General features: G+C 39.4%; 1 protein-coding gene across 25 annotated transcripts in view; it reads right to left on the reverse strand.

Moving 5' to 3' along the window:
• The window catches only part of FRYL (FRY like transcription coactivator), a 286,610-nt gene extending 259,565 nt beyond the window's left edge, over nt 1-27,045 (reverse strand). For 20 of the 25 annotated variants that reach the window (XR_012434819.1, XR_012434820.1, XR_012434821.1 and 17 more), the window contains exon 1: nt 26,852-27,045. The gene's annotated coding sequence lies outside the window, so the exon portion shown is untranslated. Of the gene's footprint in view, nt 1-10,119; nt 10,239-26,851 lie in introns of all 25 variants that reach the window. The other 5 variants (XM_074039755.1, XM_065544984.2, XM_074039750.1 and 2 more) reach the window with 1 other exon arrangement.
• Between the last annotated feature and the right edge of the window lie 324 nt (nt 27,046-27,369).

Below are 27,369 nucleotides of genomic sequence, written 5' to 3' on the forward strand. Positions count from 1 at the left end.
AGGCTGAGCAACACTTATAATTGCCCCCTTTGGGCTGAGAAGGAGCACGTGAAACATACAAGCACTAAATGCCTAGACAAAATTAGCAAAGGAAAGAGAAGAATTACTAACAGGTGCAATACCTGTTAGACAGGCCAAGGGTATTAGATGGACAATCCATATAGATGCTAAAATCATCCCAAAAAAAAGAAAATCAGTAATAAAATACATGTACAAAATAAGATAGGGAATCAGCTTAAAAATAAATGAGAGCAAATGACCTCCCCTCTATTCTGTGAAAAAAAAAAAAAATCTAGACAATTTCTATGAACTTTCACTGATGAAGATTCTAAATAATTTGAGAGGAAAAAAATATGAATTAAGAATCTGACTAAAATCAGAAACTCTCAACTGTACAAGACAGAGAGCACTGTCTGAAAAATTTCCAAAGTAAAATAATTTGGCTTAAACTTATATATCCCAAACGATTAAACAAGTGAGAAGGCAGAATGAAGACATTTCCAGGACATCATTTTGGGGAGTCCTTTAGCGAAACAAGGATGGAAACCAATGAAGTCTGACAAGAGATACAAAAGAAACAGTGGAAATAATCCAAGAGTATAATGAAAAAGAAGTCCCAGAATGGCAGCTGTGCAGCAGGAATAGACAATAATTCATCCCATTAAAACAGAAAACGAGTGAGTTCCATGAAAGGAAAAAAGGAATGGATTCTGTTCAAAAGACAGAATAATTAGCAAGCTGGCTTAATGACAGGAACGCATATTTCAATTAAAAATAAAAGACACACAACAGAAAACTGCAGCAGAATGTTGCTGGTTATATATCCACAGCCTTCCTCCCTTAGGCCTTGCTAAAGAGATTCAATTTTATTTGTTATTTATTTATTTATTTATTGGTCACTTGATTTCCTAAGCACCTGTTAGGAAAGGCAGCCTCTCCCCTAAACCCATGGGATGAATCCTACAGGTCTGAACTAATCCTGAAAATCCCACTCTCCTTTGCCAGTGATTGGTTTAAACCAATGAAACATACAGGAAAGTCATCTGGGAAGCTTCTTGAAAGACTTTCCTCAAGGATAAGATGAGAGATCTGATGGAGGGTGTGGGGGATTTGTCATAAAGAATATTATTGGGCAAATAGTGAATGTGAATATGGACTATATACTGGACAATAGTATTATATTGTAGTGGACATGGAGGTGCACCACTCGCATCCAAAAGACTCACTGGCAGGTGTGAGGAGGACGGGTAAACTGAGAGCTCTAGCTGTTAGCTTTATTTGTGTTGGCATTAGTTTTCAAGAGACTTGCACATTCTCTGGACAGCCTCCAGCTGTTTTATAACTAAGAAAGGTAGTGGTATAGACCAATTTCTGCTCAATGAGAAACTCCTCTAATGAACCATCTTGACTCCGGATCTGCCCCTGGAGCTGGTAGACAAAGTATAATCACAATCTGACAGCCTCATCTGTCCAACCCTGCTTCCACCTTTTACTTTTGTGCAATCATAATTCTGCCTTGGCATTTGCTTCAACAATTAACAATGAATGTTACATTTCCTGAATTTAATCATCGTTGCACAAATGATCACATTGATAAACTCCTTTTTCTTTGGTGATATGTGCTGAAGTATTTAAGGTAAAGAGTCATGATATCTGTAAGTCTCTCAAAAGATTCACCAAGATAAAAACTCTAGATCTACAACTAGTTATACAGGCAAAGATAAAGAAAAAAGCAACTTGATAAAATGTTTATAACTCATGAATATAGGTGAAAGCTAGATGAGTTCACATTACTATTGTCACAACGTTTCTGTAAGTTTTAAAGTTTTTCAAAAGTATGTTTACAAAAGGGGAAGATCCAGAAGCAGCAGCCCCCAACGTCTTCTATTCCCTTCTTCCTGCCTTTTAGCACAATGTGAGAAACAGATGCTGGGAGCTACAGCAGCTACTAGCAGTAAGAGAAGGTTAGGGAAATCAGATGGCACCTATCGCTGGAGAGTCTGTTAACTGCAGCCAAAAACAACCAACATGATATGGTGGTTGGGGGGTCAGGGAGAGTGGGCAGGGCAGAAGGGGAGGACGAATTATTCAAGAAAGTCATAATTCAAGTGTGGAAAAAAATATGACATGATTTTTAACAACCGATGGATTGCAGGGAAAGAAAATCCATTGACTTTGATAATACGAGATCTTTCTTCTACTGGCACAGGGTCATGACATTAAACAAGTAAAGGATGTGCCTATAACTTACTACTCAGCTCTACAATAAGTATTTACATAAAAAATTTAGGCTCAACATAAAAATAAAGCACCAGTGACTTCAAAGTTACAGAAGTAATGTTTACAAGCTTGTCAGTATAAAAGGTACAACTGAGATAAGTTACGGGGGAAGATGGAGAAAAGAAGGATTTCAATTTGAGTCCCGTCACAAGACTAGGAATCTTCTCTGAACATATTCTAGGTGACTCATTTTTTAACTGTTGTTATTGCAATATAATTCATATACCATAAAATTCACCAATTTAATCATCATTTTAATTGGGGGTTTTAATTGGGCTATTCATCTTTTTATTACTGAGTTGTAGAGTTTTCTAGGTACAAGTCCCTTATTAGACACGATTTACAAATATTTTCTCCCATTTTCACTTTGTTGATAGTCTCCCTTTGAAACACAAAAGTTTTTAATTCTGATGAAATCCAATTTATGTCTAATATTTAATCCTTTGTTGTCTGTGCTTTTGATGTCTTAAGAAAGCTTTGCCTAACCCAAAGTCACCAAGATTTGCTCATATTTTCTAAGAACTTTATAATTTTAGCTTTCTCATTTAGGTCAATGATCCATTTTGTTAATTTTTATGTATGGTATGAGAAAAGAACCCAAATTCATTCTTTTGCATGTGGAAATCCAGTTGTCTCAGCATCGTTGGCTGAACAGATCACCCTTTTCCCCCACTGAATTGTCTTGGTGCCCCTGTCCGAAAAAAAATTCTTAATTAAAAAAATTCAAGGAACCATAAATGTAAAGACTTATTTGTAAACTCTCAATGCTATTTAATTAATCTATATGTATTGACACTTTTTAAAAACGAAGGTAAAATCCACTAACCATCTTAAAGTGTGCAATTGAGTGGCATTAAGTACACGCATTTTACAACCAACAACTCTCTCTTTCCAAAACATTTTCATCACCCCAAAAGGAAACCCCATATGCATACTAAGCAGTCATCATTCTTCCTTGTTGCTGGTAACCACACCACAAATTTGTGTCTCTATGGATTTACCTGCTCTGGATACTTCATATGAATGGCATCATACAATATGTGATTTTTTTTTTTAAGGTTCATGCACTTTGTAACAGTTAGTACTTCATTTTTATGGCTGAATAATACTCCATCGCATGGATATACCCTATTTCAGTTACTCATTCATCAGCTGATGGACATTGGGTTGTTTCTACATTTTAGCTAACATAAATAAGGGCTGCTATAAACATTCATGTACAAGTGTTTCTTTGAATACCTGTTTTCAATTATCTGGGAGTATATACCTAGGGTAGAATATTTGAGTCATATGATAACTTCACATTTAACTGAGAAACCACCAAACTGTCTTCCACAGCAAGTGCACCACCCTCCATTCCCACAAGCAATGTGTAAGGTTCCAATTTCTCCATATCTTTGCTCACACTTGTTATTTTCTGGGTTTATTTTTATTTCTTTATTCTTTATTTTATTTTACTTTTTTTGAGACGGAGTCTCACTCTGTTGCCCAGGCTGGAGTGCAGTGGTGTGATCTTGACTCACTGCAGCCTCCGCCTCAGCCTTCCAAGTCACTGGGACTACAGACGTGAGCCACCAGGCCTTGCTAATTTTTGCATTTTTAGTACAGATGGGGTTTCACCATGTTGGCCAGGCTGATTTCAAACTCCTGATCCTCAGGTGATCCACCCGCCTCGGCCTCCAAAAGTGCTGGGATTATAGGCATGAGCCACTGCCCCTGGCCCTGAATCGTTTTCAATTGTGACAACTGGAACTGAACACAATACCCTGGGTGTAGCATTGTGTACAGAATCATGTACATTGCAGAGTAATGTAAGACTAGCACTCTCCCTCTTCTCAACCTCCTCCTTCTATTAGTCTAGACTATGATTCTGTGAAGCCCTCTGGTAGTCACATTTTATATCCAAATTGAGTTTATTAATTAAAATATTAAAGTTGTTTGTATTCAGTCACATCTCCCTCACTCTTGTAACTGTGTAGTTGATTTTTTAACCCATATATGAAACTTCACATCCAGCTCCACAGTAAGTTATCCCATTAGCCACGGCCCACTATTTCACTCAGAAATACTATCTCCATTCAGTTAACCCTAGAAAATTCATTTCATCCAGAAATTTGATACACATAGCCTCAACATTTTCATTCACATCATTACAAAAAATAGTGAATTTCCACATGCCACTAGAAATTTCTCTCCAGTTGTCACCAATTCATTACTCATTGACTTTTGAGGTATGCCTCAACCAATCACACTTCCACCTAATTGTATGGTCAGCCAGCCAACATTATTCACCTGACATTATCTCCCTTGTCAGAGAGAAACTTTGCAAAATCTCCAGCTGAAATCCAGTTATACTGTATCTTATATGTTCTCCTGACCCACACTCTAATTATCCTCTCTAAAAACAAGGCTAACCTAATTGTCTTTACTTAGGCCATGTGATACTTTTCTTTAAAAATGTAATCAAAGCCAATATTTTTAGCACATAAAGCACAATAACCTTAGATTAGATCATACTAGGCTTCAAAACATACTGTGATTCTTATACCAGCATTAAAATTTAAAAAAACAGTATGTATCACTCAAGGCAACACAAGGAATTATCTCATGCATTCTACTTGAGATTATCAAGACAAATGTGTCAATTTATTGCAACTTAAGTTTATATTTAAATTCTACGAGTCTTTCCTCAACATCAAAAATTCAATAAAAAAAAAAAAAAAAAAAAAAAAAAAGGCCAGGTTTGGTGGCTCATGCCATCAAATCCTAGCACTTTGGGAGGCCAAGGAAGAGAATTGCTTGAGCCCAGGAATTTGAAATCAGCCTGGGCAACACAGGGAGACCTCGTCTCTACAAAAAATGAAAAATTAGCCAGGCCTGGTGGCACATGCCTGTAGTCCCAGCTACTCAGGAGGCCGAGGAGGGAAGAGCTGCTTGAGCCTGGGAGGTCAAGGCTGCAGTGAGCCAACCCTGCACCACCACACTCCAATCTAGGCAACAGAGCAAGACTTTCTCTCAAAAAAAAAAAAAAAAAAAATTAACTGGTAAACTTTTGTTTCTAATAATGTAGATTTTATTAAAACCAATTTCCATTAATTCCTTTAAGAGCACATTCCTCACTCAAATCACTCTCACAACACTGTCAGATATTGTTCCAGTCTAAAATGACCTCTATTTTGCCCTTCCTGTGATACCTACTGTCTCTATCACTCACTCTGACACTAAGCCATCTGATGTTTGGTATTTGTTGCTTGTTAACTGTCTGATAAATTGCTAATTGTCTACAACTGGATCCTTCAGAGAAGTGACTCCTCTCATACTATTCTAACTTCACCACAACCAACATAGTGTTTATTAGAGGACATGCACTCAAATACTTACAGTAGTTTATATCACATATAATAAATCCAATAAAGAATTAAAATTGACAGGAGAAGTAGCTCATGCCTGTAATCCCAGCACTTTGAGAGGCGGAGGTGGGAAGTTTGCTTGAGCTCATTAGTTCAAGACCAGCCTAGGCAACACAGTGAGATCCTGTCTCTAAAAAAAATTTTAAAAGCCCCCAGGTGTGGTGGCACACACCTGTAGTCTAAGCTACTTGGGAAGCTGAAGTGGGAGGACTGCTCAAGCACAGGAGGTTGAGGCTACAGTGAGCCATAATTGCGCCACTGCACTCCAGCCTGGGCTGCGGAGTGAGACTCTAAGGTAAAAATCATCTGATATCTCTGAAGACATTTAAGGTTGTCTGGTTCACCTGGGTGACTGTAGTGTGGTGACTAATAGGGAAAGCAGGCTCAAGCAGAGGACTCCCCAAGACAAGGCAGCTCTGTGCATATTTCAAGGTAGTGGGAAAGAAAAAGAAACAGAAAAGAACTGAAAATGAGAGGTGAAGAAAAATGTAAAAGAAACAGCCTTCTGGGGTTCAAGTGAAAAGAAAATGGACACCTTTTTCTCTGAAAAAGGGAAACTAGATGTGTTGTAGTAGACAAGGGTTAAGGTTAGCAGGTTGTTAAGAAATAAAATGTTTATTTAGCTACCAATATGTATGTCGTAGGCACTATACCAGTTTCCCATTGCTGCTGTAACAAATTACTACAAATGTAGTGGCTTTAAACAGCACACATATATTATCTTACAGTTCTGGAGGTCGGAAGTTCAAAACAGGTCTCACAGCTAAATTCAAGATGTCAGCTAAGAATCCATTTTCTTGGCTTTAGAAGTTTAGAGGCTGCCCCACTTCCTTGACTCAGGGATGGCTGGCTCATTTTTTAAATTTATTTTTGTAAAATAAGGGCTCGCTGTGTTGCCCAGGCTGGTCTCAAACTCCTGGGCTCAAGTGATCTTCCCGCCTCGGCCTCCCAAAGTGCTGGGATTCCAGGTGTGAGCATCCCGCGTCTCGTCTTGCTGGTTCTGACTCTTCTGCTTCCACTTTTCAGGACCCCTGTGATGACATTACGCCCAGCCAGTAATCCAGACTAACCCCCCTATTACAAGGTCAGCTGATGAGCAACTTTAATTTCATATAGTGCCTTCATTCCTTTTGCCATGGAACATAACAAGCACAGGTTCCAGGGAGTAGGGTGTGGACATCTTTGGAGGGTTCTTATTCTGCCTAGCACAAGCAGTATGTTATGTGCATCCTTTACATCTTATTTGATCCTCATAACGCTAAAGGAAATTTTTTTCTCATTTTATACATGTAGAATCTAAGGCTACCCATGTTATTTTTGGACACTTTAAATAACTTGACCTGAAGTACAATAGAATCAAGATTCAGAGACTGCACCCTTCATCAGTCTATTTCTGAAGCCCTCACTTTTTTTTTTTTTTTTTTTTTTGAGACAGAATCTCACTCTGTGGCCCAGGTTGGAGTGCAGTAGTGCAATCTCAGCTCACTGCAACCCTTTGCCTCCTGGGTTCAAGAGATTCTCGTGCCTCAACCTCCCAAGTATGGCATGTGTATTAATTTTCACTTTACATTCTAATTGTTCTTTGCTATTATATAGAAATAAATTCATTTTACATTGATTTTATAATCCTGTGACCTTGCTAAATTCATTTATTCTAATCATTTTTTCTAGATTCTGAAGAATTTATTTTAGGGTTGTCTATACACACTATTACATCATCTGCAAATAAAGAGTTTTACTTCTTCTTTTCCAGTTCACATGCCTTGTATTGTTTTGTTTTGTTTTGTTTGTTTGTTTTTCTTGCCTTATTTGCAAGCACTAGAACCTCCAGGGCAATGTTGAATACTTTTAGAATAACCTTGTCTTATTCTTGACCTTAGGGGAAAATGTTGTCATTCATCATTGAGTATGATGTTAACTGCAGATTTGTTTGTTTATTTATTTATTTAGAGACAGACTCTCGCTCTGTCGCCCAGGCTGGAGTGCAATGGTGCCATCTCAGCTCACTGCAACCTCCACCTCCTGGATTCAAGTGATTCTTACGCCTCAGCCTCTCAAGTAGCTGGGACTACAGTCGTGCTGGGACTGATTACAGGCGCGAATCACCGCCCCCGGCCACCCCAGCCACCCTCACTACTCTCTATTATTACTGTGTGTGTGTGTGTGTGTGTGTCTAAGAGAAAATAAAAATATACAAAAAGGATCTTCTTGCTTTCTACTTCAACCAAAACCACTTTCTCCTTCTGTCTCCTGATATTTGAGATCTCTGTGCATAATTTTCTTTGAAAGAAAAATTTTACATTTCTACTTTTCACCATGCTATATTCCATGTAGGCTTTGGTGAATGAGAAGAGGCCATAAGTTAAGAAACAAGTGTAAAATTATATGAAAAGGTGACACAGATGTGACTATCCAACATATTTATATAAAATTGTGGGTGTATAATGGTGTTATATCAATGATTGATTATAATTGGTCCCACAAGATTATAATGAAGCTGAAAACTTCCAAAAGCCTAGTGACACTGTAGCCATAGTAACACTGAAGGGCAATGCACTACTCATGTGTCTGAGATGATGCTGATATAAACAAACCTCTGTATTGCCAGTCATATAAAAGTGTACAGTAATATCCTAGGCCCTCATATTCACTTCACCATCACTGACTCACCCAGAACAACTTCTAGTCCTGTAAACTCCATTCATAAGTGCCCTATGTAGGTTTTTCAATCTTTTATGCCCTATGTTTACTGTACTTTTCTTTGTTTAGATACAAGAAAGTATCTAAACATAGAAAAGTATTTAAACAAGTATCTAAACATAGAAATACTTATTTGTTACAATTGCCTACAGTGTTCAGTACAGTAACATGTCGTAAAGGTTTGTAGCCTAGGAGCAAGAGACTATATCATACAGCCTAGATGTGTAGCAAACTGTACCATCTTGGTTTTGAGTAAGTACATTCTATGATGTTCGCACAATGATAGAAATCACTAAGGACACCTTTCTCAGAATGTATGCCCATTGTTAGGCGTATGGCTACATCTCTGCCCAAAGTGATGACAGGCGGTGGGGCCTGAGGGAAGTAATTAGGTTATGAGGGTAGAGCCCTCATGAATAGGATCAGTGCCCAAATCAGGAGAGGCAAGAGAGCTCACTAGCTCTGTTTCCACCAAGTGAGGATGCACAGAGAAGTCCAAAGTCTGCAACCTGGAGGAGGGTCCTCACCAGCATCCAACCATGCTGGCATGCAGATCTCAGACTCCAGCTGCCAGAACTATAAGAAATTAATTTCTATTGTTTATGAACCATCCAGTCTATGGGATTTCGTTACTGCAGCCAGAACTGACAAAGACATTCCCCAAAGTTTAATATATTGCCCTCAAGATTACGAACATTTTAACATATCTTGACACATTGAGCCTATTGTTTTGCAGGATCCCATCAACCATATGTGAATGTATTAACATCCTTCTTAAAAAATGATTACTAGGGTAATATAACTGACTTCCAAGTGTCCCTTCTCCTCTAATAATGAACTCTTGTGTTGCTTCTTGGCCCATTCCTAAACACTTGGGTAACAATAAATTATACTTTTAATGTTCCTAAGGAAAGGTTACAGACACAGGATGGAAATCAGGGAGAGGGTATGTGACAGATGGCAGAAGCTTTGGTGTTGAAGTGATTTGGCAAATGTCTTTGATGTAACTTATGCCTCTAGAGGAGCCATTTTTAATCTTTCCTGTGTCCTGGGCCCTGCCCTGAGAATCTGATAAAAACCACAAACCTCTCACTGGAAAAATGCACATGAACACACACTAAAATTTTTCATACAACTTATTTTATTGGATTTTAAATTGATCACCATCACAGACCATATAAAACTAGTCTTTGCAAGAATTTTTGCATGTCTCATTTTTAGTTTTGTGCCAAAAGTTGCTCCATCCAGGAATAAAATCCAAAGTATACAATAAAACAAATCAAGCTTTAATTATTTTCAACAAAAATATACCAAAATAATGATGACTCTGGCTATATGACTTCTGGCACAAAAGCATGGTTCTAGGAAAAGACCCAACCTTTTATACTATTCTCCAGGGAAAGCTAGGAAAAACGCAGGTGTTAAACAGTGACAAGGCTCAGGTCCTAACAGTAAGGAAAGAATTATGTTGACTGAATTTGATGAGTGTTTCCCCAAACAACAACATTTTACATTTGTACATATTTGTTAAAAAAAAAAAAAAAAAAAAAGATACGGTTTCAGAAATTTTGGATAAATTTAAATACTTGGAGGCCAGGCAAGGTGGCTCATGCCTATAATTCCAAGCGCTTTGAGAGGCTGAGGCAGGAGGATTGCTTGAGGCCAGGAGTTTGAGACCAGGCTGGGCAGCTTACCAAGACTCTGTCTCTACAAAAAATGTAAAACTTACCTGGACATGATGACATGCAACTGCAGTCCCAGCTACTCGGGAGACTGAGGCAGGAAGATCGCTTGATCCCAGGAGTTCCAGGCTGCAGTGAGCTCTGTTCACAACCGCTGTACTCCAGCCTGGGTGACAGAGTGAGACCTTGTCTCTTAAAAAAAAAAACTTGGAAAAAAAATCATACCAGATCTATGTTCCTAACACTTAATCATTCAAAATGTATTAAATTCAAAGTGGAGTACATGTACCCCTTAAAAGTAAGATGATCAAGGCAATGAGTAAAAAGAAAATCCTAGAAGATTACATGTATTTGTTATGTTAAAGTTAAAATTTGAGCTTTACTAAGGCCATATATGACAAGCTCACAGCTAAGGTCATACTAAACACTGAAAAGCTTAAAGGTTTTCCTCTAAGATCAGCCAAGAAAAGGGTACCCACTCTTACTACTTCCATTTGACACGTAGTAGAAGTCCATATAGGAAAGGCTGAAGTAAAACTGTATGTTTTTAAATTATATAATCTTATATATAGGAAACCCTAAAGATTCCACCAAAAAAAATTAAACTAACAAATGAATTCAGGCTGGACTTTGTGGCTTACACCTGTAATCCCAGCACTTTGAGAGTATGAGGCGGGTGGCTCACGTGAGGTGAGGCGTTCCAGATCGCCCTGGCCAATATGGTGAAACCCCGTCTCCACTAAAAATATAAAAATTAAGCTCGGCATGGTGGCAGGTGCCTGTAATCCCAGCTACTCAGGAGGCTGAAGCAGGCGAATAACTTGAACCCAGGAAGTGGAGGTTACAGTGAGCTGAGATTGTGCCACTTAACTCCAGCCTGGGCGACAGAGCAAGATTCCATCTCAAAAATAAATAAACAAACAAATAAACAAACAAACAAATAAATAAAATAAAATAAATTCAGTTAAGTTGCAGGATACAAAATCAACAAACACAAATTAATTGAAGCCAGGCACAGTGGCTCACACCTGTAATCCAAGGACTTTAGGAGGTCAAGGCAGGAGGATCGCTTGAATCCAGGAATTCAAGACCAGCCTGTACAACAAAGTGAGACCTTATCTCTACAAAAAATCAAAAGGTTAGCCGGGTATGATGGTGTGTGCCTATAGTCCCAGCTACATGAGAGGCTGACACAGGAGGATCACTTGAGCCCAGGAGGTCAAGGCTCCGGTGAGCCATGATCATGCCACTGTGCTACAGTCTGAACAACAGAGTGAGACCCTGTTTCAAAAAATATATATAGAAAAAAATTAACTGCATTTCTATACATTAACAATGAACTATCTGTAAAAGAAAACAATCCTGTTTACAACATCAAAAAGAATAAAATACTTAGGAATAAATTTAAACTTGGAAGGGATAGAGATGTACATGAAAGAAACTGAAGATGACACAAATACACAGAAAAATATCCCATGTTAATGAATTGAAAGAATATTATTTTGTAAAAATGTCCATACTACTAAAAGCAATCTATAGATTTGGGGTAATCCCTATTAAAATTCCAATGGCATTTTTCACAGAAATAGGAAAAACAATTTTTTTTTGTCCCCAGAGCATGATGGAGTCTTGCTCTGTTGCCCAGGCTGGAGTGCAGTGGCACCATCTCGGCTCACTGGAACCTCCACCCCCTGGGTTCAAGCAATTCTCCTGCCTCAGCTTCCCGAGTAGCTGGGATTACAGGCGCACACCACCATGCCCAGCTAATTTTTGTATTTTTTAGTAGAGACAGGGTTTCACCATGTTGGCCAAGCTGCTCTTGAACTCCTGACCTCGTGATTCCCCCCACCTCAGCCTCCCAAAGTGCTGGGATTACAGGAGTGAGCCACCATGCTCAGCCAGGAAAAGGAATTCTAAAATTCATATGGAACCACAAAGGGCCCCAAATAGCTAAAGCAATCTTGACCAAAAACAACAAAACTGAAGGTATCACACTTCCTAATTTTGAACCACATTACAAAGCTATAGCAATCAAAGCAGTATGGGATTGGCATAAAAACAGGTAGAGACCAATAGAACAAAATAGCCCAGAAATAAACCCATAAATATACAGTAAACTAATTGTCAACAAAGGTGCCAAAAATATACAAGGGGGAAAGGACAGTCTCCTCAATAATGGTTCGGGGAAACTGGATAGTTACATGCAGAAGAATGAAATTGGATCCTTATGTTATACATACACATATATCAATTCAAAATGGATTAAAGACTTAAACATAAGACCTGAAACCATAAAACTACTAGAAAAAGCATAGGGGGGAAGCTCCATGACACTGGTCTTGGCAATGATTTCTTTTTTTTTTTTTTGGATTTGACACCAAAAACAAAGGCAACAAAGCAAAACAAGTGGGACTATGTCAAACTAACAAGTTTCTGCACAACTAAGGAAACAACAAAATGAAAAGACCCCAAAATGGGAGAAAATATTTACAAACCATATATCCAAACAGAGGTTAATTTTTCGGAATATATAAGGAATTCATACAACTCAATAACAACAGTAAAAAAGCCCAATTTAAAAATGGGCAAGGTACAGAATAGGTATTTTTCCAAAGGAAGACATACAAAAACCACAATGAGGTATCTCACATCCAGAATGGCTACTATCAAAAAGACAAACTATAACAAGTGTTGGTGAGGATGTGGAGAAAAGGGAACACTTGCATACGTTGGTGGGAATGTAAATTCACACAGTCATCTTGGAAAACAGTGTGGAGGTTCCTCAAAAAATTAAAAATATAATTGCCAAATGATCCAGCAATTCCACTACTGTGTATATATCCAAAGTAAATAATATCACAATCTCAGAGAATTATCTGTACCACCATGTTCATTGTGGCATTATTCACAATAGCCATAACGTGCTGTTGTGAGTTTGGTTTGTGAGGAACTATACACAATGGCTACAACCTCTGTTCCCTGAGAAGCTGCAGGGGCTAGTCAGAGTCCATACTCCTGAGACTTTTACCTTTCTTCAGGACACAAATAAAAGAGATCAGATGATGACAGCTGTTTCGTTTCCTTAACAGCCAGGCTGTTAAAGAAAAAATCAGTGACTTTTGGGGACATGCCGGTATACTTCACTAAGTAGAATGGGCAAGCCTGTTGCCTACTCAGAGGACCTTGTACAGGGATGTGATGCAGGAGGGTTTTGAGGCTGTTGGCCTTCCCAACATCACCCACCTCCAACCAGCTCCGATATCTCAGCTAGAGCAAGGCAAAGAGCCATGGTCCACGCAGCCACAGGGGGCCTTGAATAGGAGGAACCGAGAACAGGCTCACAGGATGCATCTCAAAAACCAAGAAGATTTACCTACTCAACTGAAACAATATCACATACAATACAATTTAAATTCCTCAAAATCATCAGTGCTAGGAAGTCAGAACAAAGGCTTCACTCTTTTATCTTTTTTTTGTCAAGACATTCACCAAGTAGTACAAAGGCTTAATTCTTTACCTTTAAATACCAGTTTTCAAAGTAAGGAGTTGATTTAAGAGTCACCTTAAATGATGTCAAATGAGCATTTTCTTCTGTAGATTCATGGATTTCCATAGATTTAATGTTTTTCAATTAATTAAAATTATGTATCTGGATGTTAAAAAAAGATCAATGGATAAAGAAATCATAATATATATCTATCTATTATATATATAATATATTTTTTATATATCTCCACTGTATTAGTCTGTTCTCACACTGCTAGAAGACATACCTGAGACTGGGTAATTTACAGAGAAGAGAGATTTAAGGCTCGTAATTCTGCGAGCTGTACAGGTTTCTGCTTCCAGGTAAGCCTTAGGAAACTTACAATCACGGCAGAAGGTGAAGAGGAAGCACGCACAGCCTTCACATGGCCAGCAGCAAAGAGAGAGGGAAGGGGGATGTGCTACATACTTTCAAATGACGACAGCCAGATCTTCTGAGAACTCACTCACTATCATAAGAAGAACAAAGGGGAAATCCGACCCCACGATCCAATCACCTCAAACCAAGTCCCTCCCCCAACACTGGGGATTACAATGCGACATGAGATTTGGGTGGGGACACAGAGCCAAACCATATCATGCACACACACACAACAGATTATTATTCAGCCTTAAAAAAGAAGAACATCTTGCCATTCGCAACAACATGGATGAACCTGGAGGACATTATGCTAAGTAAAATAAATCAAACACAAAAAGACAAATACTGCATGATCTCACTAATACATGGAATCTAAAATTTAAAAAGCCAAACTCAGAGTAACAGAGTAGAATGGTGTTGCCGGAACCGGTGGGTGGGAGAAAGGGGGAAATATTTGTGAATGGGTACAAACTTTCCGTTTATAAGATGAGCAAGTTTTGAAAACCTAATGGACAGCATGGGTTTTCTCATCTTGGGTGATGGGAAGCAGTGTGGTAGTGGTGGCAGCAGTAGAGGCTTCTTCACCCAACTTCCTAATCCTGGATTGCAACTACGGGTCCATTCTCCAGTCTCTAGAGTATCCAGAGGCAAGGACAGCAACAGCACAAGCTCCAGATTCCAGCACCGCCCCAGCGGTGCCCTCAGAGCTCTCCTTGTGGGTAACCTCTGATCGATTTGGAGTCAAATGTGGCAGTCCACCTTAAAACCTGCTGCTTGGCCCTTCTAATAATTCAGTAAGCACCTAATACCTTGCATTAAACCTCTTCTAGCTTAAAATACTCAGGGGGGTTTATTTTCCTGACAATGAATACAGTACATAAATGTTTCCTAAAGGAAAGGTGGCAGCTGCACACCCTGAGGGATGGCTTGTGATGTCCTCTCATTCGTTCCCTTCTGGTATACTGCAACACATTGCAGCTTACGGGTGCCCAACTAAGTAGATTTGCAGATCTCATTTGAATTATCACAGCACTCACAAACGGACAAATGGATCCTTAAAAGATTTTTACAAAGAAGGACATATTATGCATATTATTAATACATCAAAAATAAAGAAAAAAATACAAGCAAGCAGAACGAAAACGGCAGAGCTGGCAATTGCTCTGTTACCAATATTAGTGCTTTATCAAAAATTATAAGGTAAAAAAGTGATTATTTTGTAAAACATAAAACTTTCAGAAGAAAACAGGCGAAAATCTTCAGGACCTAGGACTGGCTGAAGAGTCCATAGACTTGACACAAAAAGTACAATTCGGTCAGTTGTAGTAGCTCACATCTGTAATCCAAGCACTTCGGGAGGCCGAGGCAGGCAGATTACAAGGTCAGGAGTTCGAGACTAGCCTGACCAACATGGTGAAACACTGTTTCTACTAAAAATACAAAAATTAGCCGGGTGTGGTGGCGGGCGCCTGTAATCCCAGCTACTCAGGAGGCTGAGGCAGGAGAATCACTTGAACCTGGGAGGCGGAGGTTGAACAAATCATTGCACTCCAGCCTGGGCGACACAGTGAGACTCTGTCTCAAAAAAAAAAAAAAAAAAAAAGGTACAATTCATAAAAGAAAAAAATTGATTAATGCATTACATGGCTCAGCACGGTGGCTCACACCTGTAATCACAACACTTTGGGAGGCTGAGGCAGGAAGACTGCTTGAGGCCAGGAGTTCAAGACCAGCCTGGACAACACAGCGAGGCCGTGTCTCTACCAAAAACAAAAACAAAATTAGCTGGGCATGGTGGTGGTGCAGGCCTGTAGTCTCAGCTACTCTGGAGGTTGAGGGGGGAAGATCACTTGACAGGACGTAGAGGCTGCAGTGAACCATGATTGTACCACTGCAGTCCAGCCTGAGTAACAGAGTTAGACCCTGTTTCAAAAAAAATAAGTAACAGATGACTATATGAAAATGCAAAAGTTTTGTTCTGTGAAAGATCTATTAAGAGGATAAAAAGACAAGTTTCAGATGCAGAGAAAATGTTTACACACCACATAACTGGCAAAGAACTTCTACCTAGAATATATAAAGAATCCTCAAAACTCTACACTAAAAAACAATCCCATTTGCCCCTTAGGGAAACAGTTAATTTAGGGAAAGGCATATTAAAACCACAATATTATCACTACAATACTATTAGAACCGTTAAAATATAAAATAATGATAATATGAAATGCTGGAAAGGATATAGAGAAACTTTAATACGAAATGTAACTTTCCATTTATTGCTGGTGAAAACATACAGCCACTTTGGAAAATAGTCTGGCAGTTTCTTACATAACTAAACATACACTTACAATATGACCCAGCAATTGCACTCTTGGTCATTCATCCCAGACAAATGAAAACCTAAAAACTGTACATAAATATTCCCAGCAGCTTTGTAACAGTTAACGGCCAAAACCTGGAAATAGCTCTTATGTTCTTCAGCAGGTGAAGAGTTAAACTATGTACTGTGCTACCTTCATACAATAAATACTACTCAGCAATAAGAAGAAATGAGCTATTGCGTGAGATAGGTTGGGTGGTTTTCTAGGACTTTATACTGAGTGAAAAAGTCAATCGCAAAAGGTTACATACAGTATGATTCCATTTATGAGACATTCTCAAAATGATAGAGTAAAAAGAAAATTAGTGGCTGCCAGTAAATAGGGAAAAGGAGGTAGGAGGGAACCTTGCGCTTCATGAGGGAGTTTCTTGGCAGTGGTGGTTCTATATCTTGACTGTGGTGATGGCAGTGATACAAATCTACCTGTACATACGCATCTAAAGGCATCTACAAAAATTTTATCAAATTGCACAGAACTGTACACACGCATATACATATAAGTGAGCGCATTAAAAACATGAAATCTGAATATTAACAATATTGTATCAGTTTCCTAGTCTAAGGTTATTAATATGGTATCTTACGTAAGATGTTACAACTGGGAGAAGCTGAATTAAGGTGACACAGGACTCCCTGTACTATTCTCACAACTTCCCATGAGTTGATAAATACTTCAGATAAAAAAAAAAAATTTTTTAAGTGGTGACATTCAATCACATTTTTCTTATTTTACAAATTACTAATATTTTAAGTGGGATCAAAAACATGGAACTAATACATTTTAAATTATTCAAAAATGTTTTTCATCCTTATCACATTGTTTTTTTGTTAATGTCTTTTTTTTTTTTGAGATGGAATTTTGCTCTTGTTGCCCAGGCTGGAGTGCAATGGTGCAATCTCAGCTGACCGCAACCTCCACCTCCCAGGTTCAAGCAATTCTCCTGCCTCAGCCTCCTGAGTAGCTGGGATTACAGGCATGTGCTACCACGTCTGGCTAATTTTGTATTTTTAGTAGAGACAGGGTTTCTCCACGTTGGTCGGGCTGGTCTCGAACTCCCCAACCTCAGGTGATCTGCCCGCCTTGGCCTCCCAAAGTGCTGGAATTACAGGTGTGAGCCACCACGCCCGGGTTAATGTCTTATTATGAGCATAATTTATAGTATCTAGTTTACAATAAATAAGCATACACATACTGGGAATGAAGACTCAATTTTTTATACTGCCGAAATAAAATTTTTGCAGACCTCTGTTACAGAGGCTACAAAATTCCAAACTACTATCCATTCCTTAAAATTTTTACTTGGGGAAGAACATTAAAACAGGAAAAATGTTAGAACAAGAAAAATACTAAGAATCAAAAGCACAATTATTTTTTTTTTGTTCGTTTTTTGTTATTTCCTTTCAAATCTACATCTGCAGAAAAAAAACAATTCTAAACAAGTCACAACCTCATTCTCATCTATAAAATGCAGAAATTCTACTGTATGATTCCTAAGGACATTCTAGCTCCAAAAACATTAACTCTAAGGCAGGAAAAAGTGAAACAATGAAAAAATGCATGACAAACTATAACTAGTATTTATTGAAAGTATATTAAGGGCTCAGAAGTGTCAGGAATATTACATACAAAATATGGCCTAAATTCTATCAACACAAATACAGAAAAAGGCATCTATAAAGATAATTTTACCTCAAAGAAAACAGATTAAGATCCAGTTTAAATAAAAATATTTAAGTAATAGACACATCTGGCTATTTTACATGCAATCTCATAGTGCTTTAAGACTTTTAATTTCTGCTTTTTGAATTATATTGTAACAAACAATATACCAGTACATCTAAGTATCCTGGTATACACGCTTAGGGTTTTGATGGTTCTTACAAGAAGTAGACTAGCAAGTCATTCTAACAGGAAAAACAGTTCTTCTCCATCCACTTGGTTAGATGTAACAAGACAATTTTTAAAGGTTCATTATTCAGAGGAAGTTAACCATCCACAAGGTAGTATCTACCATCCTGTTAATACCACCCTCGGCTATACAGAAGCATCACTTAGCCAAAACAGAGTCAAAAACCAGAAAAAAAGCACAAGGCCTCTAAGCAGTAAAAAACAAGTCCCTAGCACTAAAGCTCCATGCACAGGAAGTCTTTTGGTTCCTCACCCAGAGGAACATGCCGTCATTTTTATCCACCATTCAACAAGTACTGTATTGGGTTCTGTTCCCACAGTATACCGAAAAACATTGAATTAGAAAGAGGAGACTACTATGGGCAGGCATAATGAGAGCAAACAAAATGAGAGCAAAGAGATAACAGTTAACAATAAAGTAATAAGCAAATCAACCCCCAAAAGCAGACATGATTTAGAAAGGAATAGTTTCACCAACACACAAACAAAATATGATTGTCTGTATATTGCTGGCTGAGTACACTAATTGGCTGAAGTTCCTTTTGCAAATAAATTATTGTGAGTTCACTGACATCCCAGACATACGAATGTCACTATATCTACTGACTACTTAATAAGTAAGGTGATAAGTATTAATAATGGATATGTACCATCTTTTAAGATAGGAGGATGCAGGTTATATTTTGAGAATTTTCTGTAATTGTTTCCATTAACTATGCTTTATACTTTTATAGGCTAGCAAGTCTTTGTCTTTTTAAGATTATTTTGAATGACTATTTTTGATAGTCATTCACTTGATAGTCACATGAGCCCTGCTGGTAGAGGCAACAGTAAGCCGTGATTGCACCACTGCACTCCAGCCTGGGCAACAGAGCAAGACTCTATGTCAAAAAAATAAATAAACGCCTTTCTAAACTTGGATCTACATACATCAAGGGATGATGTATTTGAATCTACTCAAAGTATTTATACACATTGAGAGGGATCAAGTTACACAGGAATGTACATTTATTAAGATGTACATTCACCAAACTAATATTTTTAACCAGTATTATAGATGGCAAAACCCATCTTAAGTTCTAAAATGGAAAAATAAAATTACAAATTATCTTTCCAGCATTCTTTACTATTGAATTAAATTAAATCACATCTGAAGCTTACCCTGAAATGAAGAGACCTACCAAAAAAAAAAAAAGAAGAACAAAATGAGGAATTCCGAGAAGTGTAAATATTACACTGAAATTCGTTCAGGCAACAAAGAACATACAAATGGTTTATATCCTAAAAAGCAAGGCTGCACTGCAGTAAGTAAACAAATTAATGTTCCTTTTTCATCAACTTTCAGATGTTCTTAACAACAACACTTTAACCTTTCTGAAGCATGGACGCTGAAACAGAGGTGTATCTTACAACTACTGTCATCCAATGGCAGGACATAGTTGGTGAAAACGTTTGGGTGATTCCTCCTGGAAAGATCAGGAAAGCACCAGCATCAAAGTGTCTTAGGTTTGATCAAAAATAGTCACTCAAAATAGTCTTAAAAAAAGACAAAGAAATGATCAGAAGCCTATAAAAGTATAATCAACAGAGACAACTACAGAAATTTCTCGAAATGTAAACTGCATCCTCCTACCTTAAAAGATAGTACATATAAATTACTTATCACACTCCTTAGCAAGTAGTCAACAGATTTAGCTATTATTATAAGATGGATGATAAAGACTAGTCAAGCTGATGAAAATATCTGCTGGTCATAGTGATCAGCCAATCAATAAACACTTCTTAAGGGTCTACCAGGTCACCAGCAATACGCAAGAGTATTACAAATCCATCATGATCAATCTAAGAAGGACTATTTTTTAACCAGTAAGGGGCAAATGTCACATCACATTCATCAACGATTAGAACTAAGTACTCTTAACTTCCTTTAAAGTATTGCCCTTTATTTGAGTCCAGTCTACAGAACTTGAAACCTAAATTGTTTACTTGAAGAGAGTCATCAAATGATTATGTTAGTATAAGGAAGTGTTACCAGAATCAGTCTAATGATTTTCATAGGGAAAAAAAGAAATCTTTTCCTATTATTCTCCAGGCTTAAGTAGAATAACGATGGGTTAAATTGTCTCTTAAAACCTTTCTACGGTGGCTCATGCCTGTATTTCCAGCACTTTGGGAGGCTAAGGCAGGCAGATGGCTTCAGCCTAGGAGTTCAAGATCAGCCTAGGCAACACGGCAAGATCCTCTTTCTACAAAAAATAGCCGGGTGTGGTGGTACATGCCTGTGGTTCCAGCTACTCAGGGGACTGAGGTGAGAGGATCACTTGAGCCCAGCTGGTAGAGGCTACAGTGAGCCATGATTGTGCCACTGCACTCCAGCCTGGGAAACAGAGTGAGACACTGTATCAAATAAATACATAAATAAGTACCTTTCTAAACTTGGAGCTACCCACATCAAGGAATGATGTACTTGAATCTATTCACAATACTTATACACATTGAGAGGGAACAAGTTACACAGGAATGTACATTTAATAAAATGTTACTTTTTATTTATATAGAATGTCCAAAATAGGCAAATGTATAAACAAAGAATATAGATCAGTGGTTGCCTAGGGCTGGAGATGGGGTGGGGATGGGATGAAAAAGTTCTAAAATTAATTGAGATTATGGTACACAAATATACTAAACACCACTGAATTGTACCTTTTTAATAGGTAAATTATATGGCATATGAATTATATTTCAAAAAGCTGTCACTTTAAAATCCTAACTCTTCACAAAACTTAAATCAAAACTGCTGCATTATGGTCAAATTCCACAAGACCTACTACCCCTCTGTCAGACATTATTCCTGGCCCAGTTGACGCCATCACTGACAGTGTTACATGGTCCCTTTCTTAACACTCCAATCTTTCCCCCACAAATATAAAGATTGAATGGGGGAAGGAGGGTGGTGGGGGTCTATTTTGTCAAAGTTAAACATATTTCACATTGAATTTTAATACAAATAATGTTTTTTTTTTTTTTTGGGAGATGGACTCTTGCCCTGTCACCTAGGCTGGAGCGCAGTGGCGTGATCTTGGCTCACTGTAACTTCCGCCTCCTGGGTTCAAGCAATTATCTTGCCTTAGACTCCAGAGTACCTGGGACTACAGGTGTGTGCCACCACACCCGGCTAATTTTTTGTATTTTAGTAGAGACGGGGTTTCACTATGTTGGCCAGGCTGGTCTCGAACTCCTGAACTCAGTGATCGCCCACCTCGGTGTCCCAAAGTGCTGGGACTACAGGTGTGAGCCACCATGTCCAGCCAATGATTTTTCATAACAAAAAGCACAAATCCTGGTAAAGACATCTATTTATTATAGCATTTTGAGCTTAAAAGAATGTATTACTACTATGTCAGCAAAATATGAGTTATTTGCTAGGATACCAATGTAGTCTCACAATATTCTTTGAAATGCATGATTTCTGTAAAGCATAAGGAAAGACACAACTACGTTTGCAGAATTTCAGAAATATTTTGCCCCACAGCAACAGCAGTGTTTGCAATCCCAAAAAACAATTCTAAGCTAACAAGTTTAATTCAACAGGTTCCATGGACCTTAACCCACCTCCATGGAAGACCAGGTTTGTGTGCTAGGCTATTTTGGAAGACGCTATGCAGAACAATAAACAAATGAGTGAATAATAAGTTCACCAAAGGGTGCACTTCATCTAAGCTACCTTTAATCCACATGTTCCACTCTGCACTGGTCTATTTAAGGTTCCTGCTCAGAGGAGCTCGTAACTTGTGACAGAGACAAACTTAATCTTACCCTCAATGCCTAGCATGATACACACTATAAGTGCAGTTCTCAAAAGTCTTCTAAATGAAAGGAGATTTTTTTTTCAGCTGATTAGGCCGCCTGGCTGCTTACAGCTGGGTTTTCTATTTAGGATTCTTTGGAAACCCTTTCTGCCCTCTGGGGTAGCTTAAAGAAGCACGTGGAACAACAGACTCTTCTCACTTACTTTACTAGCCTAAACTGTAGCCCCCTTTTTATAATTAGCAACCTAACGTTTGAGTGATTCCACCATGAACAAATCTATATTTCTCCTTGGGCTAATATGAGGAGTGCCTGCTGGGAGTCTCAAAGCAATTTTTAATCCTCTCTCTCAAGAAGAAGAAGAAGAATCAAGAAATGAGAAGAAATTAAAGTGTGTATTCCAAAAATATTCTGGGGTAAACTGTTCAGGCACACAGGTTTTGATCAATTTTTGCAAAGATTATGAAGTCTACATTTTGAACACAAACATACTAGTGGCAGCCTTGTATCCTAAGAAAAGGTAAAAGGAATCGGAATTACTAGTCCTGGAGAAATTATTTTTAAAGATAAGTATATAAAAAATGATTAGTTTTCTCCACTCCCAATAAACATAATTTACTAACTAAAATTTGCAAACATGAGAGACAGTTTAAGACAGTCCTACACAGAGGTTAAAAAAAAAAAAAAGAAAAAAAGAAAAGGAAAAAAAAACTGAAAGAATAAACAACCATTAACAATGTTACAATGTGATAGGAGCAGTGTTATGTGACACTTTTCATTTCTTTTTCTTTTTAAAAATAGAGTCAGAGTCTCCCTATGTTGCCCAGACCGCTCTTCAACTCCTGGGCCCAAGCCATCTTCCTGCCTCAGCCTCCCAAAGTGCTGGGATTACAGGTGTGAGCCACCATGCCTAGCCACTTTTAATTTTGAAATTATGCATTTCTTTCATATTAATATTTTACAACGAGCATGTGAAACTTTGATAAGGAAAAACGTTTTCTCCTTTAAACACATACACACTTTCCCCCAAATAGAACTAAATTTAAACTTCTTTACAGTAAGTGATTTTCCAGAATACTGGTGAGCTATTAAAACTGCCCAAGTACTTTAGGCAACAGTAAAAATGAAACGGCTCTAACTTCTGTTAATTTTAGCAAACTCCACAATCTAATAAAAGAAATATACACACAGCCATACTGTAAGTCAGACCATGGCTTGTACTGTAAGAGGATTTTACAGGAGTAAAAACAAAGAACAATCACTTGGGATTAAGAGAACAGAGGAAGAGCTTGCAGACAAGGTGACATCTGAGCAGGGCCAGATGGATGATCCCTGTCACTATGTAACAACAGTTGAAATTCAGAGCACATACTGTATCTCCCCAAAATATTTTATACATAAAAATAGCTCTAGTAGAGAACATAAACCCAGTCTACTCCCAAAACTGCTTTATTTAAATGTATTTAAAAACATATTCTAAAATCTGCTAAACCCATGAAAACTTGTCCACTTCAATCATTTCAATTACGTGAATCCTGTGTCACTGTTACTTTGTACTTGTTACTGCACTGACATACCCACTGTCTTTTTCCTAAGAATCTTAATGTTGCACCTTCTCACTAAACTGTATACATCTGATTTGCTGGCTCTGGGTCTAATTTAAAAAAAAAAAAAAAAAATATTGAGAGCAAGACTGTCATCCAGTTATACTTTATCTCCAGAAATACTCTGTCATCAGTTTCTACTTTACATAGTACTGTTTAAATAAAAGTATACTCAACAGATGTTATTGAGTATTCTACTTTACATAGTACTGTTTAAATAAAAGTATACTCAACAGATGTTATTGACAGATACAACCTAGTTCTGAATAATTGTGACAATGTGTTCACCATCACAAACGATGTCTGTGGAACAGATATTATAAACAAATCACAATTTTGTTCACAAAATTCTTTGTTATAAAAAAAAACAATGAACCTCTAGATTGACATATCTTCCCCCAACAGTAAGCCAATTGCTGGCCTTTAGTATAAAATCTTCTGAAAGGTGTTTATTTAAAAAATTAAATAACTGAAGCGGCCTTTACAGGACATTACCTTTTTCTGTCACAAAGACCTAAAATAACACATTTACTGGGTACTAAAAAGGTCCGAGGTGATGCAGTGAATCTGCACAGAAATGGAGGATAATCCTAGCTCCCAAAGATCTCAAGAAACAGTTCATAACTCAAGAAATGTGTTCATATAAAACAATGTGTTTAAAACAATGTAGAAAGCACAAAAGAGGAAAAAGTCTTTTTCAGAAAATACAGTCTAGATATTTCAAAGATAATTATTTCTGAATGTTTTATTTATATGTGCTCTTTTAAAAGTTGAGAAATTCTTTTATTGTTTAAATAAATTAGTAAGTAAACAAAAACAGACTTTAAAAAACTTGGTTTAACCGTCTACTTACTATGAGATGGGAAGGAAGATTATGCCTAGCTGCTTACCTGATATCCTTATCACAGAAATGGATCAAAGAAAAAAATAGAAAAGAAGGAATATTAGGTGAAACAATTCCAGATACCATCAAGATTACTACAAACGGCCAAGCACGGTGGCTCAGTCTGTAATCCCAGCAGTTTGAGAGGCCAAAGCAGAAGGATCGCTTGAGGCCAGGAGTTGGAGACTAGCCGTCTATATAAAAAATTAAAAGGTGAAACCACCATCTCTACAAAAAATAAAAATTTTAGCTAGGCGCAGTCGTGCCCACCTGTAGTCCCGGCTACTACGGAGTCTGGGGTAGGATGATCACTTGAACCCAAAGAATTTGTTTTTGTGTGTCTTCATTTCCTAAATTCTGTGAGAAGAATAGATTTTTCTTTCAAACATTATCTGATATTGGCCTTCAATTTCCCAAGTAGTTTCTCTATTGTTACTGCTGAGCCTGTGAATTTACAATGTTCCACACCACTCGGAAGCTACTAGACAGCAAATTAATCAATGAACACTTTAAAAAGTTGGATTGCTTTAATCAAAAAAAAAAAAAAAAAAAAAACTGGGTCACATGTTTCAACAAAATTCCCTCTTTTAGAGAACTAATTTTACAAAATAATTCAGAGTGTAAGAAAAGACACGATGGAATGCTATTTTTGATAATGAGTAGCAGAAAAAAGACCAGAGAATAACACACCCACTGCTACTTTGTTTATACGGTTGTAACTTGCACATGTAGGTACTCGACAAAGTATTGCACAAGGAGAAACTGTCAAAAATGAATGCTTATGAAAACATTCTTCACTAAGGCCTCTAACAAGGAATGTGCTATCTCTGATTTCCTCAGCAAGTATTGACAGGTTAAGCAGAGTGATAATACTCAAGATGAAAAGACGTCTTATACTAGTTTTATCAATAGTAAAAGCTGTTGGTACGAATTATAATGCCTATAAATTCAGTAGCAGAATCAACTTTACAGACGATATCTCCTAGGCAGCACAGCATTTTATAAAACCAACCTTATTTCCATCAAAACCCCTTTCCCCCCGCAATCCGACAGACCCCGGCAACCTATTTTGCTGTGTCTTTTTTCCCCAACCCTTCCAAAAGAACGCCAGCCAGTGAATCGAGGTAGTATTTTCTGCAGTTCAAAGGTAAGGGCAAATTCAGCTCTACTAAGAACTCTTGTTTTTCACAAGCACACACCCTAACGCCCCCCCCCCCCAGCTTTTTTCTTTTCAAATCTTGGCCTAGGAAAGATTAATGCAACCATATCATTGCAAATCCATAAAAACGCGATTTCAGGTGGCGAGGAACGAAACTAGGATGGCAGGAAATACCAGCAGCAACCAATCATTTCGCCCTAGAAACCAGCCTCTCCAGAACGCAGGAAACCAGGCTATGCCCAAAGAACCTGCCGCCCGGAAGCAACAACTTCCATCAAACGGCAAAGAAAAGTTGTAAAGAGCTCAGCGCCCAGGCACCCTGCCCGGTGCCGAGACTGAGAGCAGCAGGCACTCCACAGGCCGAGTCAGCTCGCGGGCGGTGGCCGCAGGGCTGGCCCTGGCTCCGGAAAGCTCCGGGTCCCGGGGTGCGCCAACGGCCCGGGGCGGCGCGGGCACAGCGCCCGCACCCCTCCCCAGGGCCGCGAGCAGTGGGCGGAGAGACCAGAGCAAGGGAAAAGGCGGACAATGCCCGGCCGGGCTGGCGCGCTCCGCCGGTCCCCGGCAGCCCTGCCCGCCGGGGCCCACCAGCCGCCGCGCTAAGTTTGCTCCTCAGCCTTCCCTTCCCAGCCGGGGCGGTGGAGCCGGGGTAGCTGAGCCGTGGTCGCCGGTCTTCCTCCACCTTTGCAGCCGCCGCCGCCTTCCTTCCCGCGGGGCGGCTACCGCGAGTCGGTGGCTAGGCGGCGCGCGAGCAGAGCAGGACGCGCGAGAAGGCGGCGAGCAAGGGGGACCCGGGCACGCGCGAGAAGAGCCAGGCACGGAAGGGGAAGGGGACGCGCGGGAGAGCTGGGCGCGCGGCGGTCCCCGCGGAACCGCCGGAGCTCGGGCGGGCTTTCGTTTGAGGCTGGGGTTGCGCCGCGGTTTGGTGTCCGTTACGAGCGCCGGCCCGGGCCGCGCCGCTTGCCAGCCATCCTGGACCGCCTCCCCACAGCGCCCACCAGGAAGGGCAGCTGGCGAGGGCCGACCACCTCGTCTCCCGCCCAGGCTGGGCTGCCGGCGGCGGGCATCCCGGCGCCTGCCCCCGAGCTGGAAGAGAAAGTGAAATGAAGCGCCTTTCCCTAGTCAACACCTACCCGTCCCCAGTCCTAGTACAGCTGCCTCGCTCCTCCAGCGCCGCCAGTCCCCGCCCTCGGGCCCCTGGCTCCGTTCTCTTGACAATGGCGCGTCCCCTTTAAGGAATAATCCGAACGGAACCGATCTTTGGTTAAACCTCCCTCCGACTCTGATTTTAACCGGATTTCTCTCTCGCTCTCTCCCAAAGCCCGACGGCCGCCCGGCTGTGCTGCGAGCTCTTCCCACCCCTTCCCTGCCCCGCCCACCCTCTGGCCTTCCTGATTGGCGAGAGACACTACAACAGGAACACAGTCCTCCCCCTCCACTGGCCTGGCCAGCCGCCGCTCAAACTTGCTCCCACCTTCTCCCCGCCCCTTTTCCCGGGTTGGTCCTCCCTCTAATCATTCTCTGCCCTCGCCTCAAATGTCGCTTCGGAGCAGTGGCTCACCCTCCCGCCCCTGGAAAGCGAACTTTATTTTTATTGGTGAAAAGACATCTTCCTGTACACTTGATTGGGCAAGGAAAGAGCTAGTCTGCA

This window comes from Macaca fascicularis, chromosome 5 (genome assembly GCF_037993035.2).
Source record: "Macaca fascicularis isolate 582-1 chromosome 5, T2T-MFA8v1.1".
In the NCBI taxonomy this organism is placed as follows: Eukaryota; Metazoa; Chordata; class Mammalia; order Primates; family Cercopithecidae; genus Macaca; species Macaca fascicularis.